At 25.2% G+C, this 18,557-nt stretch overlaps 1 protein-coding gene and 1 long non-coding RNA gene across 3 annotated transcripts in view; one reads left to right on the top strand and one right to left on the bottom strand.

Moving 5' to 3' along the window:
- LOC122710422 (reticulocyte-binding protein 3-like) overlaps window positions 1–18,557 on the bottom strand; it is a 65,304-nt gene that overhangs the window by 34,497 nt on the left and 12,250 nt on the right. The window lies entirely within an intron of this gene.
- On the top strand, window positions 5,372–7,568 carry LOC122710427. 2 transcript variants are annotated; one of them, XR_006345930.1, is made up of 2 exons: window positions 5,372–5,593; window positions 7,001–7,568. It is a non-coding gene; the product is annotated as an uncharacterized LOC122710427 (long non-coding RNA). The 2 variants fall into 2 exon arrangements; XR_006345931.1 differs by having other exon boundaries at window positions 5,372–5,604.

The following is an 18,557-nucleotide window of genomic DNA, read 5'->3' as shown; positions in this document are numbered from 1 at the left end:
ACCCATTTTAATCTACATATATCTCGAATTTTAGTTAACTTTGAATTAAAATGGCGCTTAGTAAGAAATATGATTGTATTTAAGAGACTGAATTGGAATCTAAAATCGGATTATGTTTTAGTTGTACTCAATGTTTGTTAATGTATTTAATTGACAAAAATAATGAACGAAAATAATATATAATAATTATATATATAAATATATACCAATGCTAGTTCTTACTATATACTATACTTAAATGTATACAATTTTAAGTATTTTATATATTCATAACATAATTAGCATTACATTATAACTATGTAACAATTGAAAAAAAAAATTTAAATACATATCTTTTTTATTCTATATTATATAAATTATTAAAAATACAACTTTATTAATTCTTTCAATTTAACTTATTTACTTATTTTCAAAGTTTTTCCACAAAATATAAAAAGTTTTATTTTTTCAATTTATAATTATCATATTAATTTGTTTCATAACAAATATAAAAAATTTTATTCGAAATTATTATATTATGATTTCATGTATAATATTCTCGAAACAATTCTTTCATTTTTTTCATGACAATCTTAATGCCATCAATTTAATCTTCTTTTATCTTAATTGCTGTTTTCTGTTGATTAATGACTTTGATTCAATGAGAAAGTTCATAAAGTGCAATCTTAGAATGTACTCAAACGAAATTGTTTAGACCAAATGACAATGGCTATTCATACTATAATATGAACTCGGTGATCACATAGTGGCATGCCATTTTATCAAGTTTTCTGTCTGATAAGGGAATAGCGATAACAGGAGGCTTGGCGTTCAGAATATATGCATAGATAATTTAGTTATTGATTGCATTGTTATTGTTCAACAACAAATGATGCGTAATGGAATTTCGATTGTTTTATAGATATCCATCGATAAATTATTTTTGTAATAGTATTTTTATATAATTAATCATTAATTACGTAGATATTTTATAATAGCTTTATGACTTAAACAAAAAAATTAATCTCTGTGTTAATTGTAAATAATATTATAAAGAAAAGAAGAAAGAAAGATACGATAAGATAGTAACATCTTATCGGAAAATATATTAAATTATATGATTATTATATTCATGATAATATCTTTTCGTCATCTATAACTCGATGATGTTGAAATCAATTTTATATCTTATGCTAAGTAAAACGCGATAAAAATTCATGTAATTTTTAAAAATAATATAATATTGCATATAACATATATAATGTTGCACACATATAATATATAAATAAAAATTCATAAATAATGATAATTGTTTTTGACATTTTATTAATAAAACTTTAATTAAATTTTTAATTAATATTTTATTACTTTAATTAATAAAATAAATATTTTATTCTATGTATAAAAAGATATATATATATACTTTCTTTTACTATAAACTCAAAAAAGAACGAAGATAATTCTATTAATCATTCTAGGAGTATTATAATATGCATATGCATTTTAAGAATTCCTGTCCAATGCATATTGAATGTCTATAAAGGAATGACATCATTCTGACATCAAACTTTAATATGATTTCGTAAAACGAATCTTAGATATAATATAGAAAAACAAAAAATTTTAATGTATACATACATAATCTACGAAACGAAGCAAGAAAAAATGAATGATTATATAGTTTCGTACGTCATAATTCTACTATTACAATTTGCTTTATTGCTTTATAAAATAAAAAAAAAAACATCATTCTATTCCAGTCAATAAAAATCAGTATACCACAATATATATTTCAAATTAATTTTTTAATATATTTTTATCGATCGATTTCCAAAAATTGCATTTAAAGAACTTGTATATCATTACCATTATCGAAAATTTTAATTAATTTTTATTTTTTATAGTTTATATCAATAAAAAAATTATTTGAATATAAATACATATACAAATCAAAAATTTTGTCAATTGGTAATTTTAATACAATTCGTTTTTAATTTTTGATTTTGGTACATGTAAGATAATTGCAATGCAAGAAAATTTAATTCAGTTAAATTTACAGAATATATCAAATTCATTTAATTATAATTAAAGATTGATAACTTTGTCACTAGATTCGATGATACAATTCAATTTTACCCATTAATTCTTTCATATTCTGTGTCAACAAAGGATCTACATAATTATTTTTCCGTATGTATTCACGCGACAATTTTACAGAGTACACTACATATTAATGATATGGACACTTATAAAAAAATCATGTATTTAATAGTGACAAGTACCAGCTACACTAGGCTACCATATTTCATAGGGGCGTTTGATAGGGCGACTTTATCTAGCGCGACGCGCTGCAAAATTATTTCCGCTTCGTCGAGACACGCGGTAGACACGTCTGGCTCGATGACACCTTCTTTAATATACTTTAATTTCTAATTTGTCTGCATTACTACAATCACGACTACAATTAAATGCAATTATATTAAAATTGTATATTTCACGTATGTTATACATAATACATAAGTTTATTGAAGAATATATGCGATAATTTACAAAATAAAATCTTTTATTCATATAGACATATGTTTATGTATATATAAAAAGATAAATATTCGAAAAATATATAATATAAAATATATAAAAACATCACTTTATTAGATTTCGTATTATCTACATATACTCGATAACGATCTACTTTGAACGGAAGATTTTTTTCAAACGAATATGGTCACGTGAGAGAATCTTATGTTTACAATCTTGCAAAAAATTTGATATCATTTACTAGATTATCATTGACGATAGAAGAACCAATCAATGCAAACGAGAATCATTACGCGAAGAATTATAATTTCTTAAATATTAATATTTAATAACTTAAGTATATATTCGAACACATTTGGTAAGTATGTTATAGAGTTATATGTATAATTATCACTGTTGAACCATTACATAATAGAATTTAAAGATTCTTAAACAAAATGTTTTGTTACGCTCTTGGTAGCGTATAAAAAAACAAGATAATTTATTTTTTTCTTACGCAAGAAATCATAAAAATCATTGCAAATCATCAACACTTTGCAGCAATAATAATCTTAATAATCTATATCTACTATTTTTTTGATTTTTTTATTTTGATTTTAAATTTCGCTAAGAAACATTAAAAAATTAAAAATAATTGTATAATAATAAAATATATTAAAGAAATTTACATCAAATAATAAATATTTAAAGAATAATTTATATATATTTATTAAAAATTTTAACGAATCTTGATTTGAGAAGCATATTACCTAAAAATTTTATCGGTTGAATTATAATATTATTCGCAAAAGTTTTTGTTAAATTTACTTCTTTATCGAAGTGAATATAAAAGCAAAGCATAAAAGATGTAATTTTTACATTTCACTAACAATAAGTGTAAATAAAGTGGTTAGATATAATCTCCGATTATTTCTATCAAGTAACAAAGAGAGCGTTGTACTTTTCCGAGCGTAAGTTTGGTTTTACCGGCGAGCTGTTTTACGTGCTCGTTCGAGAGTCGTATGTCTTGTGACGTCACGAGATTGTGGCAACATTGCGAAAAATCATACAACGTTGTCAGATTTCTCCATGTGTCGGAAATTCAAAGCCTTCTTTCCTTGCTATGTAGATTTGTTCTGTTTATTTCTCAAACATTCGACGATTTAAATAAAGACTTTATTATTCTCGTATATACATATACATTTTTCATATTTCTTAATCTGTTTTAATTAATTTGAAAAATGTATTAATCAAAAGAAACTCATCGCAGTTCCATAATGAAAATATCTTCAGTATAGTTCAATCGTAAAGAACAGTACGTTGTTCAGAACGGATAATATCATTCTGTCACGTCACAATATACGTTTGCCAGAGAAAATCAATCCGGCGCTTCTCTACTAACCTTTTGCCTGAAAAGCGTCGCGTTCGCTACTATCCAAATCAAAAACACTAGGTTCTTCAAGGATCCATTGCGATATTGACCCGAGGTTGCGTTAGGTTATTTCTGTTAAGGTTCATGTACCTTTTCAGATGAACATTCAAATTTTTGTAAGTGTATTTTTAGTTTTTCTCTATATATAACATGTATTACACATGTATGTTACAAAAAATATTATTTTATAAATCATCTGACTGTCCTTGACCTCATTAGTAGTCCAAACAGTTAATATCGTATATTGTATACATAAATGTTTGGCCCTGGCTATTTTAACTTTATAAGTGTTTAATTGTAAAATTAACAGATAAAAGAAATGCTTCTTAGATTAATATAATATTTAAAATAAAATTAAAATTTGTAAATTTATAGTAGATATTATATATTTTTTATATATTAAATATAATTTTGTATTCTTTGCAAAGGATATTAATTAATTATTTTATTTTATTCAAATATTTAATACAATTATGATTTAATTAATAAAATAACAAATTTTATAAATCTAAATATCTCTATTTCCAATAGAAGAATATAAGAAAAATATGCTTAATTTTTTTTTATCAATGGGTCAAATCAAAATGACAACGACCCAGAGAGTTCGCGTGACGAGAAATCGTCAGGAATATGAACGATCCTTTAAATCAACCCCCGTGCAATGTTTACCGTTTGAAATGGACCAAGGGAAGAGGATATGCGCGCGATATACGACCTAATTCAGTACCCTACTGATAACGATGACGTCACGATAGCTCGTCTACTTGTTACTAGTCACGGACGCTACGTGACACGAGACTAAACTGTAGAGATGAGCAGGATGATAATGGTGCTACTCTATATTACGTTATATGTTACGCTATTCCTCGTGACACAACACGCAATCAATTTATTCTCTCGTTAACATATTATTATCCATTCGATTTATTTGGCAAAAATATGATATTAATTATCATTCAGCATGAATTTTAGTATTCCATTTTCACGATTTATTTTATCCTTAGTTTCTACTCTTATATATATAAGAATAAAATTTTTGAAAGCAATAAGTTAAATAACTAGCATTGATTTAAGTCGAAGACACGCGAAACGTGAGAAAATGAAAGTAGCGGCGGGTTGCTTTTAGATCGATCAACCAACAGCAATAAGAGTCGCCAAGAGAACGGGGACCAGTTGTCGTCTCTCTATCGTCGTTCTTTCGTTGGCATCAAAAGATTGCGCGATGATGTCATGTATTCGGCCGAGTTTATGCGTGTTTGTAAACAGGCAGAGAGAAAAAGAGAAATAGTTCAGAAAGATGAATAAGGACGGAATAAGGAGTAGGAGTAAACATGAAGGAGAAAGGGGAATGAGAAAGAAGCGAGAGGGGAGAAAAAGTGCCTTGTGTCAGGCACCTTGCCGTTCTGACTGCGCAGCATCTCGCTCGTTTCTCGTACGCCTTCGTCGAGGCTCCCTACGCAGCGTCGCTTATCTCGTTTTCTCGTATACGAGCGTGACGTCATGCTGCAAGTTGCACGGGAGTAACTGAGCGAGGAAAGGGGACCAGAGGGGAGCAGTTACGTGGGGATATAGACGAGCAAATGTGCGCGCGCGCACCAGAAAGCCGCAGCGTCGATGGATTTGCTGTTACCTGCATGGAGTGGCTGCATGCAGAATACACACGAGGTGACATCGTCGTATGTAGTCGTTGGTAGCTTGTTTTCCCTCTTCCCTTCGTTCACCTACCTAACCTCTCGACAGAACATAACCGGTTCCGCGCCGCGTGCAAACTCCTTCCATCCTCCTACCCCTCGACTGTCTCCTTCCTTCCCGTAGTTTCTTTTCTTTTCATACAAATCTATCTCTCTTCTGAACCGTTCCAACCTCCCCCACTCGTTCTTTCTCACTTTTCTTTCTCGCGTTTCATTCTCGCTTCCTCCTTTTTCAAGTACTATATTCGAACGATCGAATTAATCGTTGGCTGCTCGTCTACTGCTATTCGACAGCGTTGCATTTTATATGCTTTTCTCTCGTTCTCTTTCATCACTGATGTACAACATATATTCAAACATTAATACAGAAAACGATTCCGCGGTCATCCAGCGGGATGTGCTACTTTATGCCGTATTTCTTTCTTTTTCTTCTTTCTCTGTCTCGTTTGTGCGATTCAATATATAGCTTTCCGCTACGCTATAGTTGCTGCCTCGGTCAATATCACATCGTTTTCCGACTACGCGCAGTGCGCGTTAATGCCATATAGTTCGCGGTCTCGTTTTTTAGTATAGGTTAGATCAGTCAGGTCATATACCTGTTCTTGCTACAAAAATATCTTACCATAAATTTTGTTAATAAATAATGGATAGAAAGAGCAAATATCGATATATCAAAATAATTGTTTTTAAATATATGAATATATATGAATTATAGAAATTATGTATGTATAAGTTATTTTAATCTAATTTTTTTCATATGGTCATTCTAGATGGAAAATGGAAAATTTTTTGCATCTATAATCTTTCGAAATATATCTAATAAATATATCTAATAAAAATAACAAATATGTTATTTATTATGCTATAAAATATTATAATGAAGATATTAATATAGAAGATAAAGAATATAGTTTGCAAAACTCTATAAGAATTTTTATAGTTTCAAGAATACTTCAACAAAACAGTTAATCAAATATGTATTTTTAGAAACTGTGTGTACTGTGATAACTGGTAACAACCGATATCATCTATATGAAAGGAAATTAAAGCTTATTTCGATTAATATTTTATATTTTTTTCATTATATATACCATTAAATTTTATTGATTTATAAAATTTTTTACTTTTTTATGATTACCCACTAGTAGAATTAAAATACATATATATAAATATTTACATTTCATTTCATATTAATGTCATTTTAATATGTTAATTTAATTTATCAAGAAAACTATCATTTCATTAATATGTAAATGTGACTCTTGAAAAACTATCGAAACTATCAACTATCGAAAAAATTTGAATCATTCTTATGTATTTTTTGTTCCTCATAACTCGATCTATTTTTATATGATATAACATACATATGTATATATAATAGGTATTGCAAAGGCGACGGCGGGGCAATGCCACGAATTGTGGCCCACGACGGAGACGATGGTCTATGCGCATATTGTGCTGGACGGTTAATGGCGTGATGGCGTGACATCGGTGCACATTGCACACGCACACTGCGAATGGGGTGAACGGAATGGAACGGAACGGAACGGAACGGAACAGAACAGGATGGAACGGGATGGAATAGAATGGAATGGAACGGAACAAAACGAAACGAAAGACCGGAACGCGATGTCGCGTGTCCTATGTTGCATTCGCGTGTGTCGCAAATATTACACGCGATTCTTCAACTAAATGCTTTAGTGCACGAATATATTCGTACATCGTTTTGCTTCTTCGTTTTCTTTCTAAAGTTTAAGTCTTTAACTCTCACAATCGCTATATGTGATTATTACTTTATGCTATATTACGCAAGATTAGACGAATTTATTATACATAAAGGCTATACAAAGGCTATAAATCTCGGAAAAAGAATGTACAATTATTTTTTTGATGTATTGCATTTTATCTTATATATATTGATTAATATAAATATTTATGTACGAAGAAAACGCCAATGTGAAAAATGAATATTTTTAATTTCCATATAATATTGTACAAACATATAATCTAAAAAAAAAAATATTTAACAACTACTGAATGAAATGGATGAAACATTGTGTATGCGTATTTTTTTATCAGAAACTCATGAAAAAACATTTTACAATAAAGTGATCATATTTTTTGCAAAAAGAAATAAGGTAGGAACAAAAATTTCAGACATTCACGAAATATTTTACATTAATATATACATAAATATTTTATATTAATACATTTATTTTTGATTTTTTATAATCATATATATGTTATATATATTAAAGAAGTTTTAAATTAAAACTTTTAATTATCGTAATAACTTATATTATTTTTATGTTAATTAATAATCGATTTTATTATATTTTTAAAATTTTTTTTAAATATTATTACTTACTATATGATTAATTTCTCATATATAATAAATTTATATTAATATATATATTATATAAATTTATATTATATATCAAACAACTAAAACAAGTTTTATTATTAATTAAAGATAATATAAATTAATATATATGTTAAAATAAAATTTAATATTAATATTTTTTATACATAATAATAATTTTGTACTGATTTTTCTAATTTTAATTTTTTTCACATTTTTTTAAATTTTGTTATTCTAACTTGTTATTAATTACTTACTTAACATACATATGTATTAAATTACATTATTTAATACATATGTATTAAATTAATTAATTTAATTAATCTAAAATAAAATAAAATATTATATTTAATATATAATAATAAAAATATTACAGGAAGAAGTTGTTCTTTTTATTAAAATGGAATAATATATTTTTTGTTTTTTATTTTTTATTCCGATTATTTATTATTAGTGTATATTTATATTATATTAGCAATAATAATCTCATACATAATACATGAATAATCTATTATTCATTATATTCATATTTATTAATGAAATGTCTAAAGATTTTTTTTCAATCACTTTTTTAATGTTACCATTAATCATTCGATTTGATCTTTTTCGAAAACAACATCATATACATTAACAACGTATGCATATATAACTTTTACACAACCGTCAAAAACAAGGCGTGCAACAGCACAGCTGTACAAAGACGAACTGCCACGAAACTCGATCATCTTCTTATTAGTGGGCTAAGGAAGCGGATCGACGTGAAATTTAAAAAGTCAACGGGCCGATTATCCGCGGCTGGATCTTCATCAGATATGAAAAAAAAAGGGAAATGAGAGAATGTTAGTTCGGTTTGCACCCTCTTCTTTGTTTCGAGACACGGCGCGCCATTAAAGCCGTACGAAGAAGAAACACCTGACGATGTCAGGCGGACGAGCGGCCCGCGTACCAACGTGCATACTTGTGGCAGGTGAATCGAGTCAGGTGCCCCAGCAGATGGGTACCTTTACTAGAGAAAGCGTTATAAAAGCGGTCTATCTTATAAATGTGGGTTACCTAGAACGTCAGCTATTGGAATAACCTTGCAATTTTATAAATCGTTATGATGACAGATTTTATTCGATAAATGGTTTGAAAACTTAAAGTGAATTTTTTCTAATTTTTTTGAACGACAAGAAATAACTGTAGGAATGACATATAATTAGCGAAAATCATTTTAGATTTTTTTATATTGAATACATAATAAATTGACAATTTTTATTTTTGTTATCCACTTATCTATTATAATATTACATATAATATACTTTCTCTTTCATGAGAGATATATAATATTTATTTCTTTTATTTATATAAAATTTACATATTAATATTGTTAATTAAAAATAGTATATTTTTTTTAACATATATAAGCAGGTGGTGCGATGAAGAGATGAATAAAATTAAATAATTACATAATTATATTCATATTATAATAGTATCGAATATAAGTATCATGCTGTTATAAAAGTAAAGATACCATTTATTACACAGATATGATATATTGACATGATAAATTAATAATAGATCTTCAAAAAGTTGATTCATTTATAAGAATGCAAATTTTTCGAATATTTATTTTTTAAATATTTGTTTTTCAACTTTTCACTATCAACAAAAATGAGTATGTGAATCATGTAAATCATGAATCAACATATATGTAATATGTATATTTTTAAATATTCTTATCTTGTTTAATATTATCTAGTATATATTCATTTACATTGTTAAACATTATTACTACTTATTCCTATAAGAAAATATAAGATATATCATTATATTTTATAATGATTGAAGAATATTTGAGTAATTAATTAAATTTATTTTATTTTTTTTATAAATATTATAAATTTTTTTAGCTGTGCCAAAAGTTTTAGATATAAAAATTTAATTTAATAAAAAAATGAAAATTATAAATTTTATATTTTTATGATATATTTTTTATATCTTTATATTTTTTATTTTCCTAGCTTCAATATTTTTTAATATTTTTCACTTCAGAATATTTACATACAAGTTGCTTTATGATACCTCTCAGGCAAATATTTTTGAATATCATAAAATTATCACTGCGTTTTTTCTTTTTCTTATAAATTGTTGACGAAATACATTTTGCATATAAATATAAATAAAAGAAATAAGAGTTTAGTATCAGTGGCGCCATCTTGTGGATAGATGCCGGAAGCTTTGACTTGTTAATAGGAATATAGAATATACAAGGAGATATTCGTGACGTCATAGATAAAAAGAAATCATGCCATTAACTTCGGTTATGCAGCTCCTGATACTTTTTTTTATATCGAAAATGTAATATTGAAAATTAATTAATTAGAATTTTCCTATTAAAAATTTCTGCATTTTTAAGCTTGCATCTTATCGCAAATCTAAAATCTAAAATTTTTCTCGTATAAATTTTAATGAAAAATTTTTAATTAATTATTTATGTTATTTGCATTATTTTATTTATTGCATTCAATACAATATAATGGAAAGTATTAGGCATATAACCGTTTTTTATCCTTCTATGTAATTCTTTTCTTGTCTGTCTCTATATTATTAAGTATTATAAATTTTTACTATCAGAAATTTCAATTTTGTATCAGAAGAATATAACTTGAGAAAAGATGGCAATGACAAAAATTTTTTACATAAATAAAATGCAAATATATTGGAAAACAATATGAAGTAAATATTATATATCTGTTAGATTGAAGTATTTATGATACCAAATAATAATACTATAAATATTCAAAAACTCAATTAAAATTTAAGCAAACTTAAAATTTAATCTGATCCTTTTTTATCAACTTCCTTCTCTATATGAAAATCAGTAAGAAATATGAATCTTAGATGTATTAAGATGTTTTAATAGACGTCCAAACAGGAAATACTATTCCCCATTCGTCAGCAAGAAATAGTAAGATTTAAACGTCCTTCGAAGCGTTCTCATCAAGCGGACGAGTATAACGAGCGGATCTTTTTTTTTCTTCCTTTTTTTTTCTTCCTTTTTTTTTTTTCCACATAAGACACGTGTCGTGCGCGCTGCACACGTAGTATGCATCTTTGGTGTATGCAGTCGCGCGTACAAGAAACTATGTGCAGTCACGTGTTACGAGTGGAATAGCGAAAACGTGATGCGATTATGCATTCTTCCTACGTCGTCATTTCTCGCTTGGTACGAGCCGAGTCTCGCGTCTAGATATACATACTTATTAACCTAACGTTTTATGGTAATTCTATTAAACGTTTCTTCTTCACGCCCGACGCCACCGGATTTCAGTGACTACATTCATCACGAGACCAATGACGATATAGGTAAAACGCTACACATATAAAATTAAATAATTAAAATAAAAATTATGATAAGTGACATTAGGAGAATTGAAATAGATTAATATTTTCATTTCACTATTTAAAATACTATTAAAATAGATAATATAATATTATTTTATTTTTAATGATTATAAATGAACTTGTTTATAAATTTTGAATGAATTTATTTGATGAGATCTAATATTTGTATGATTTTTTTTGGTGAATAAAAAAATATGAAGTACTGAGATAAGTTTTTTTTACTATTAAGAAAGAAAAACGCCATTATACTAATGTACATCTGATATATGTAACATGATCTATTTTTTGAAAACTATTTTAAAATAATATTATGTAAAAATATTATATTATTATAAAATATTTTTCTGAATTTAATTTGATTTAAAATTTAAGATTAAATCATTTAATGTTAATCATTGTCTTTTAAATGAAACTGCATCCTCTTTCCATTACGTTCCATTAATTCTTATTATATACTTCTAGACAAGTTTATCGATTTCACGTACGTCACGACAAAATGGCCTTGAATATGAACAAACGTTTAAAATAAATTTTCTAAAGAAACAAATATATAATTTGAGAACTTACTAGAATTATTCTAGTTAATTAAGGTATTTTTATCATCCCCTATGTACTTATATAACCCTATTACAATTTTCCGATTTTTCGATTTAATTAACATTATCGTTTTATTAATTTGAAAACAACGTATTAGCATAAAATTAAACTTAAGATAATAAAAAAGTATTGGCATGACAGTAAAAAAGTTTTTATATTTAAAAAAAAAAAAATATAAAGAAAACGATACAAGAGTGCATCGTTGAAGTATTTTTAATTAAGATTATTTCAAGATCATTACGTTAGATTATGTTATATCTCTTTTGTAGAGATACAATAAAAAAAGGGCAGGTTTATTAATAAAAAATAAGGATAACCTCAACACTTTAACATCTTAAAAAAAACTGATTACAAGAACAATTTTCTTATTTATATTTAAAAATTATATTATTTTTATTTTTCTAATTTCAATTCCTTGATTAAAAACAAAAAAAAAAATAATCTAAATTTTATTCATTATTTATTCATTTTTATTATTTAAAAAAAACATCATTATAAGAATAATTTCCATATTTCATTTTTTCGAATCCTAAACTCTTTCTTTATTTCGAAAATAATTCAAACTATTCTCAATATTGTAAGATTTCAAACACTACATAAAACGGGTTATTTCTAAAAATATTTAAATAGATTTCAATGTTATATTGTTTTAAAAAATATGAAAATATTATTCCCACTAAATTATAACATTGCGTAAAAATTTTATAGTACATATTACATAAATAGTTTGTTTTATGAATGAATATAAATTATTCAAGATTATTATTAATATTTTTCAAAGACTGTTATCTTTTTTTAAGACTCGTTTAAATTTACAGACAATTGTCTATGAATAATAAAATACGATATAAGAACTGTACAATATCTATCAATGCAAACTATTTATATACTTCGTGTTTACTTACATACGTCTATATCATACAAAATTTAAATTAAGTAGAAAAATTAATAATCATATCTTAGATCGTTTCATTTTTTCAAAATTTTTGATATTTGACTATTAACATAGGAAACAATGATTGACGAAAGGAACAGCTGCGAGAAAGTTAGATTAGACGGAAAAAAAAAAGATTACATCAGACAAGATTTTATCATTTCAAATCACAGCTGCCTTCAGTCATCGATCGCTGGCATTTTTTCGATGCATCTTGCACGAATTCTGAAAAATCGATTTACTCAAGTCTTGAGAAATTACGCGATAGAATTTTATCAACATTGCTTCTTGTCGGATGATATACACGTCACTGTAATTATCATAAGTTTGATAAAGTCACGATGACACTTCATGGATCGATGAAAAAATAATTTTAAAAAAAAAAGATTTGATATTGATGAAACTGATTCGTTTTAACACCGATCTATTAAAAATATCGCGGAAAGGAAAGTTACAGAATTTTAGATTCTTTTTAATACTCGGATTAACGAAAAATCGTGAAATTGTTAATATTATGAATACGTGTTTTTTAAATTTCAATTCAATTCACAATTTAATGATTTTTAAGATAAAAATGATGATTTTAATGCGATTCTTTTAAACACTTTTTTCTTTTAAATAGAATTTTCTAAAATTTATAATAAATATTTTTAATAAATATTAAAGTGAAAATTATTTGATTTTTCTTTTATATCTATGTTAATATATTTTCTAATATTATAATTGCAATAAATATAATTCATTTATGTAAGAAATAAAGAAATGTTCATTACTTCTTATCGTTAAATATAAACAAGATCTAATTGCATATTTATGACATAAATAAGAAATATAAAAGAAATCAAAATTATTTATAAAATATGAATTCTCCAATTCACTATTTTTCAAAGAACAATACTGCTTTATTGTAAAATACAAAATGTATATGACTTATCATAATGCACGACTATATTTTTCAAACATATATTATAAATTTTATAAATGTATTAACGAACAAATTATAAAACAAAAATTACAGAAATAACACATAAATAATTCCATAAAATATTTTACAAAATCAAATTTTCAAATTATCTTTAATATTTCCCTGAAACAAATACGAAACTCGTTTTGTTCGAAAGAGAAAATAATCGTGACGCGATAGATTTTCCGCTTCAGAAACACTGGTTTTAACAACTACCATTACAGGGAAAAAACTTATTCTTATACACATGTGACAGTAATATTTTTAGAGTTATAGAACGACAAAGATGAAACAAACCAATGAATGATTGCATAAAAGTATAACTTTTGCTCTGGCAGATGAATATTTATGTCATTTCGAGAATCATCGTTCATCTTAATTTGTGTTCAAATGCAAGTGAATGAAATTTAAAAATTTATGAGCTTGAAAAATATATTCGTGAGATATCTTTAGAGGATCTAATGGTCAAAACAAATAATAAGATTTGCTATATAAAAATATTGGCTGAGGCTATTTATTAAATTATAAGCAATTCTGCAATAAATGAAATAAAACAAATGAAATAAAATAAATGAAATAAATGAAATAAATGAATATATAGTTTTATTTTCATGTACAAAATTCCCTTATTGGTAAATCATTAATTTTAATCTGTGGCTTGTTATATATCAATTTATTATACGTTTGAAGTTAATAATTATAGAATTAATAATTTATATTTGAAACGAATAATCTTTATCTTTTGAGTATACGTCTTTCTTTTTGTTTTCTATATTTGTTTTATATTCAATGGATATAAAGAGAATCGTATTAGAATATAAAATATAAAATAAAATATAAAAGCATCTGTTGATTTTCAGAATAATAAAAAAATGAAATGCACAGATCGACGTATAGGATGAAGAGGAATGACCTAGCAATATGTCATCGTTATTATAAGTATCTGATAATATTCTTTTCTTCTTCAAAGAGATAATGGACATACTGTTGTAGGAAATTTCCGAAGTTTATCTATGATTTATGTTTAGTGTCAATGATATACGATTATTGACTCGTTGTACGGTTATGTATAGCCTTGGATATACAGATTATTGGATGCCGCATGAAGTTGAATATTATAGAAATTACACGACTGCAATTGTTTAATCATTTAACAAATTTTATTCGTTTTATATTATAAATTTTATTCAATTAATTGGAGTGTAAAAATCTATATTTTTATATTATATTTTTATCATGAAAGAATGAGTTTTGAATTTTCTTTTTATATGATATGAGCGTGTAGTGTAAATTTATTATATATTATATTAAAAAATGTAAGAAAATTAAAAAAAACGTTTTACATATATTTTTTCAGATAAAAACAAAATTTATATTTTTTCATTTAATTGATACAAAATTTAGATTTATTTAATTCTTATTATAAAATGTGAATATATATATAATATTGTAATAATATTATTATACGTTATTATTTATAAATAGTAAATTATTAGAAAATATAAAAAAAATTATTATTTTTTAAATGAATTTAATAATAAATATTATAAGATTAAAAATTATTGTAAAACTAAGTTATTTATGTTTTTTATTTCAAAATTATTAATAAAATGATATTTTCAAAATCTGAGAATTCATCGAAACTTTATTTTTTTAACAAAATGAAAATAACTTTAATTTTAGCAACAACTTTCGACACAATATCAAAAAAACGGAAACATAATAACGATAATAAATGATTCGAGTAATAACGATAAATTTGTAGGAATTAGTAAATTACTAGATAAAATATTAATAAATGTAAGATTATATTTAGCAATAATGAAATTATATACAATTTCATTATTCACATTTTTCAAAAATAAAGAAACACCAAGATCGTGCGAATTATCATTTTATTTAACATGTACGAATCACATTTAACTACTAATATCGATATTGAATTTTTTTTTATCTATATTTATTCATATTGAAAAATGAAAATAAACTAAACGAATAAAATAAACGAAACGAATAAGTACTCGTAGGTATTTAACTAAGTATTTAACTAATGTTAAGTATTAACTAATGTTCTGTAAAAATTTATTTATTTAATTTCTTCTTTTATAACATTTATCTTAATTATTATTAAAAAAAATGATCTTTAAATGATCAATTCCTTAGCATTGATATTTCATGTTGTTTATCTTCAATGTATAGGGAAATCTATTCAAAATTATATATTATATTTAATATTTAGAGATATATCATGTAATATTATCTTGCAATTATAAATATTAAATAATAAAATAATATTATATTATAAATATACTATATTTTAACTGATTATAAAAATATGGCAGCCACTAACAATACTTCTAACAAATACTTTCTAACATATTAAAACATAGAATCTCGATTAATGTATATATAATTTTATAATATAATCATAATAAAATTATATCTATTCACATTTTTTTAATTTTATTAATTTTAAATTTTTATTATATTTCACGTGATCATTCATATTGATTTTCTTTCTCTTTATAAAAATAAATTTCATGAATTCCATGAATATTCATAATGATTAATGATAAAATTCTAACATTTTTATTATAAATTGTGTTAAAATTCAATATATGTATCTACTTGTTAAATGTGGTTTATAATAATTAACGATAGGCCAAGGTTTAATGAATGATATTGACCCATCAAATTGAAATTCTAGAGATACTTTATATGTATCAACCATAATATGTATTACTGAATACATAAACGCATTTTATTTAATACTCTTACCATAATTTTATCTTCATTTTCAATCTATTCATATTAATGTAAAAAAAAATTAATTCGTAAAATGAATTTTAAAAATAAATTTAACAATTTTAAAATACCAAAAAGTATGGTGTTTAATTTAATGAATTCAGTAAATATTCGAACGTCATCAAGCATGCTGGAAGCCATCGCAAAACGTCGGCATTACGCAGAAAATAATATTTAGAACAGAACGGAAACATTCGATCTAATTTTGGGTCTTTTCTGACAACAGTGCTGCATTTCCTTAAACATCTGTAAAATTCATTTTTACGAACAAAAATATATTATAAAAATAAACCGATTTTAAATTAAATTTTAAAACAGAATTTAAATAGTTTTATTATAATCCTTGATATTATGATAATTAAAAATCCTCAGTTAATCCGGGAACAATTGAATGACATCAATAACCGATTCCTCCTTCAATTTTGCCAATTCGTCGTTAAATTGATTAGATACCATGTATTTCATTATGTTTTTCGTTTTTTACAATGTGAAATGAATTATGTGCATGCATAGAATGAGACTGATTGATTTTAAATATATTATAAAATGTCAATATATATACACATATATCTCTATATATGTTTAATAAGAAGCGTGTACAAGATCTGCGCAGATGTCATCAGTGTATGACTACGATGGCGCAATTATGAATCAACGAAGAAAAAGCGGAAAACGATTTCAGTGTGCAACACGTAAACGAAACTTTTGTATCGATCGCGGCTAGAAAGTCACGTTGCCCTCGCGTGTCGATACCGATAAGTCCCTCCGATTCCATCACCCCGCGTCTTGGAATAACGTTGTGTCGTAGCTACTGAGATAAGCGGTTTATCGCGCGTATTGCGATATACACCATGCGCGCGCATGCGAAAAAAAAGAAGCTGAGATGTTGTCTTTTGTATATGAGCATGTGATGTAGTTACGATCTCATCTATCTAATTGGTTGTGATGATAGACATGTTTTTTTTATTCTTTTCCTTATTCTTCGTTTTTTTAAATTATTTTTTTTCTCATTTATTCCTTTTTTATATATATTTTTAGAACGGTTTTGGATACGTGCGTTCAAGTGCACGCTTCTGGCGTTATTCACTTGCAATTACCCGTTCAGTCTCGAACCGTTACGGAATTATACGCAGTAACGGGATTCGATTCGCTGGAGTAAGACTTGTTTAATTTCCCTCTTGAATAAAGTCTATGAATCTGGGCCATCAAACGGCAAGCATCTTTTAGAAATTTGAATGAAAATTTCATGCTTAAAATAATGGTTTTTTGAGATTAATGGACAAATTGGGCATTTCATGGAATAATATTGAAGATATTCAATTGAAAATAATTTACAAAGTCTTATAATCTACTAGTATTATATAAAAATTATCAACAAATATGATTTATGATGTACAACTACTTTAAAATAATTAAAAAAAAAATATTACAAAATTATTTTTATTATTTTTATAATATAATATTGTTAAAATACTAATTTGTATGTTCATTGTTTTTTGTATCATATCTTTTCTATCATAAATGTTAAATTAATAAATAAAAAATAATACCTAACAATATTTACCTAGAAAGCGTGAAAAATATAGTTAACGAGTGAATTTTATAACATTCAAACTATAGTTTTCGACAATCATTCAGATAGCATGCAGTAAAAAACTCAAATCGGTAATAGAAAAACATTACATAAGATTATAACTTAAAAATATGATATTAATGTTAAAAATATTTTCGAAATCGTAAAAAAAAAATAGAAAAACAATATAATAATTAATAATATTTAAATATTACAAAATATTTGTAATAATAATTACACAATTATATAATAAAATTATATAATAAATATTTATATATTAACAAATCTATTTATTATTTGAATCATTTGTTAAGAG

This window comes from Apis laboriosa, unplaced genomic scaffold, assembly GCF_014066325.1.
Source record: "Apis laboriosa isolate Shangri-la unplaced genomic scaffold, ASM1406632v1 scaffold14686_cov152, whole genome shotgun sequence".
In the NCBI taxonomy this organism is placed as follows: Eukaryota; Metazoa; Arthropoda; class Insecta; order Hymenoptera; family Apidae; genus Apis; species Apis laboriosa.
Note: the sequence above shows the minus strand (reverse complement) of the source record. Positions and strands in the feature narration are given on the sequence as shown.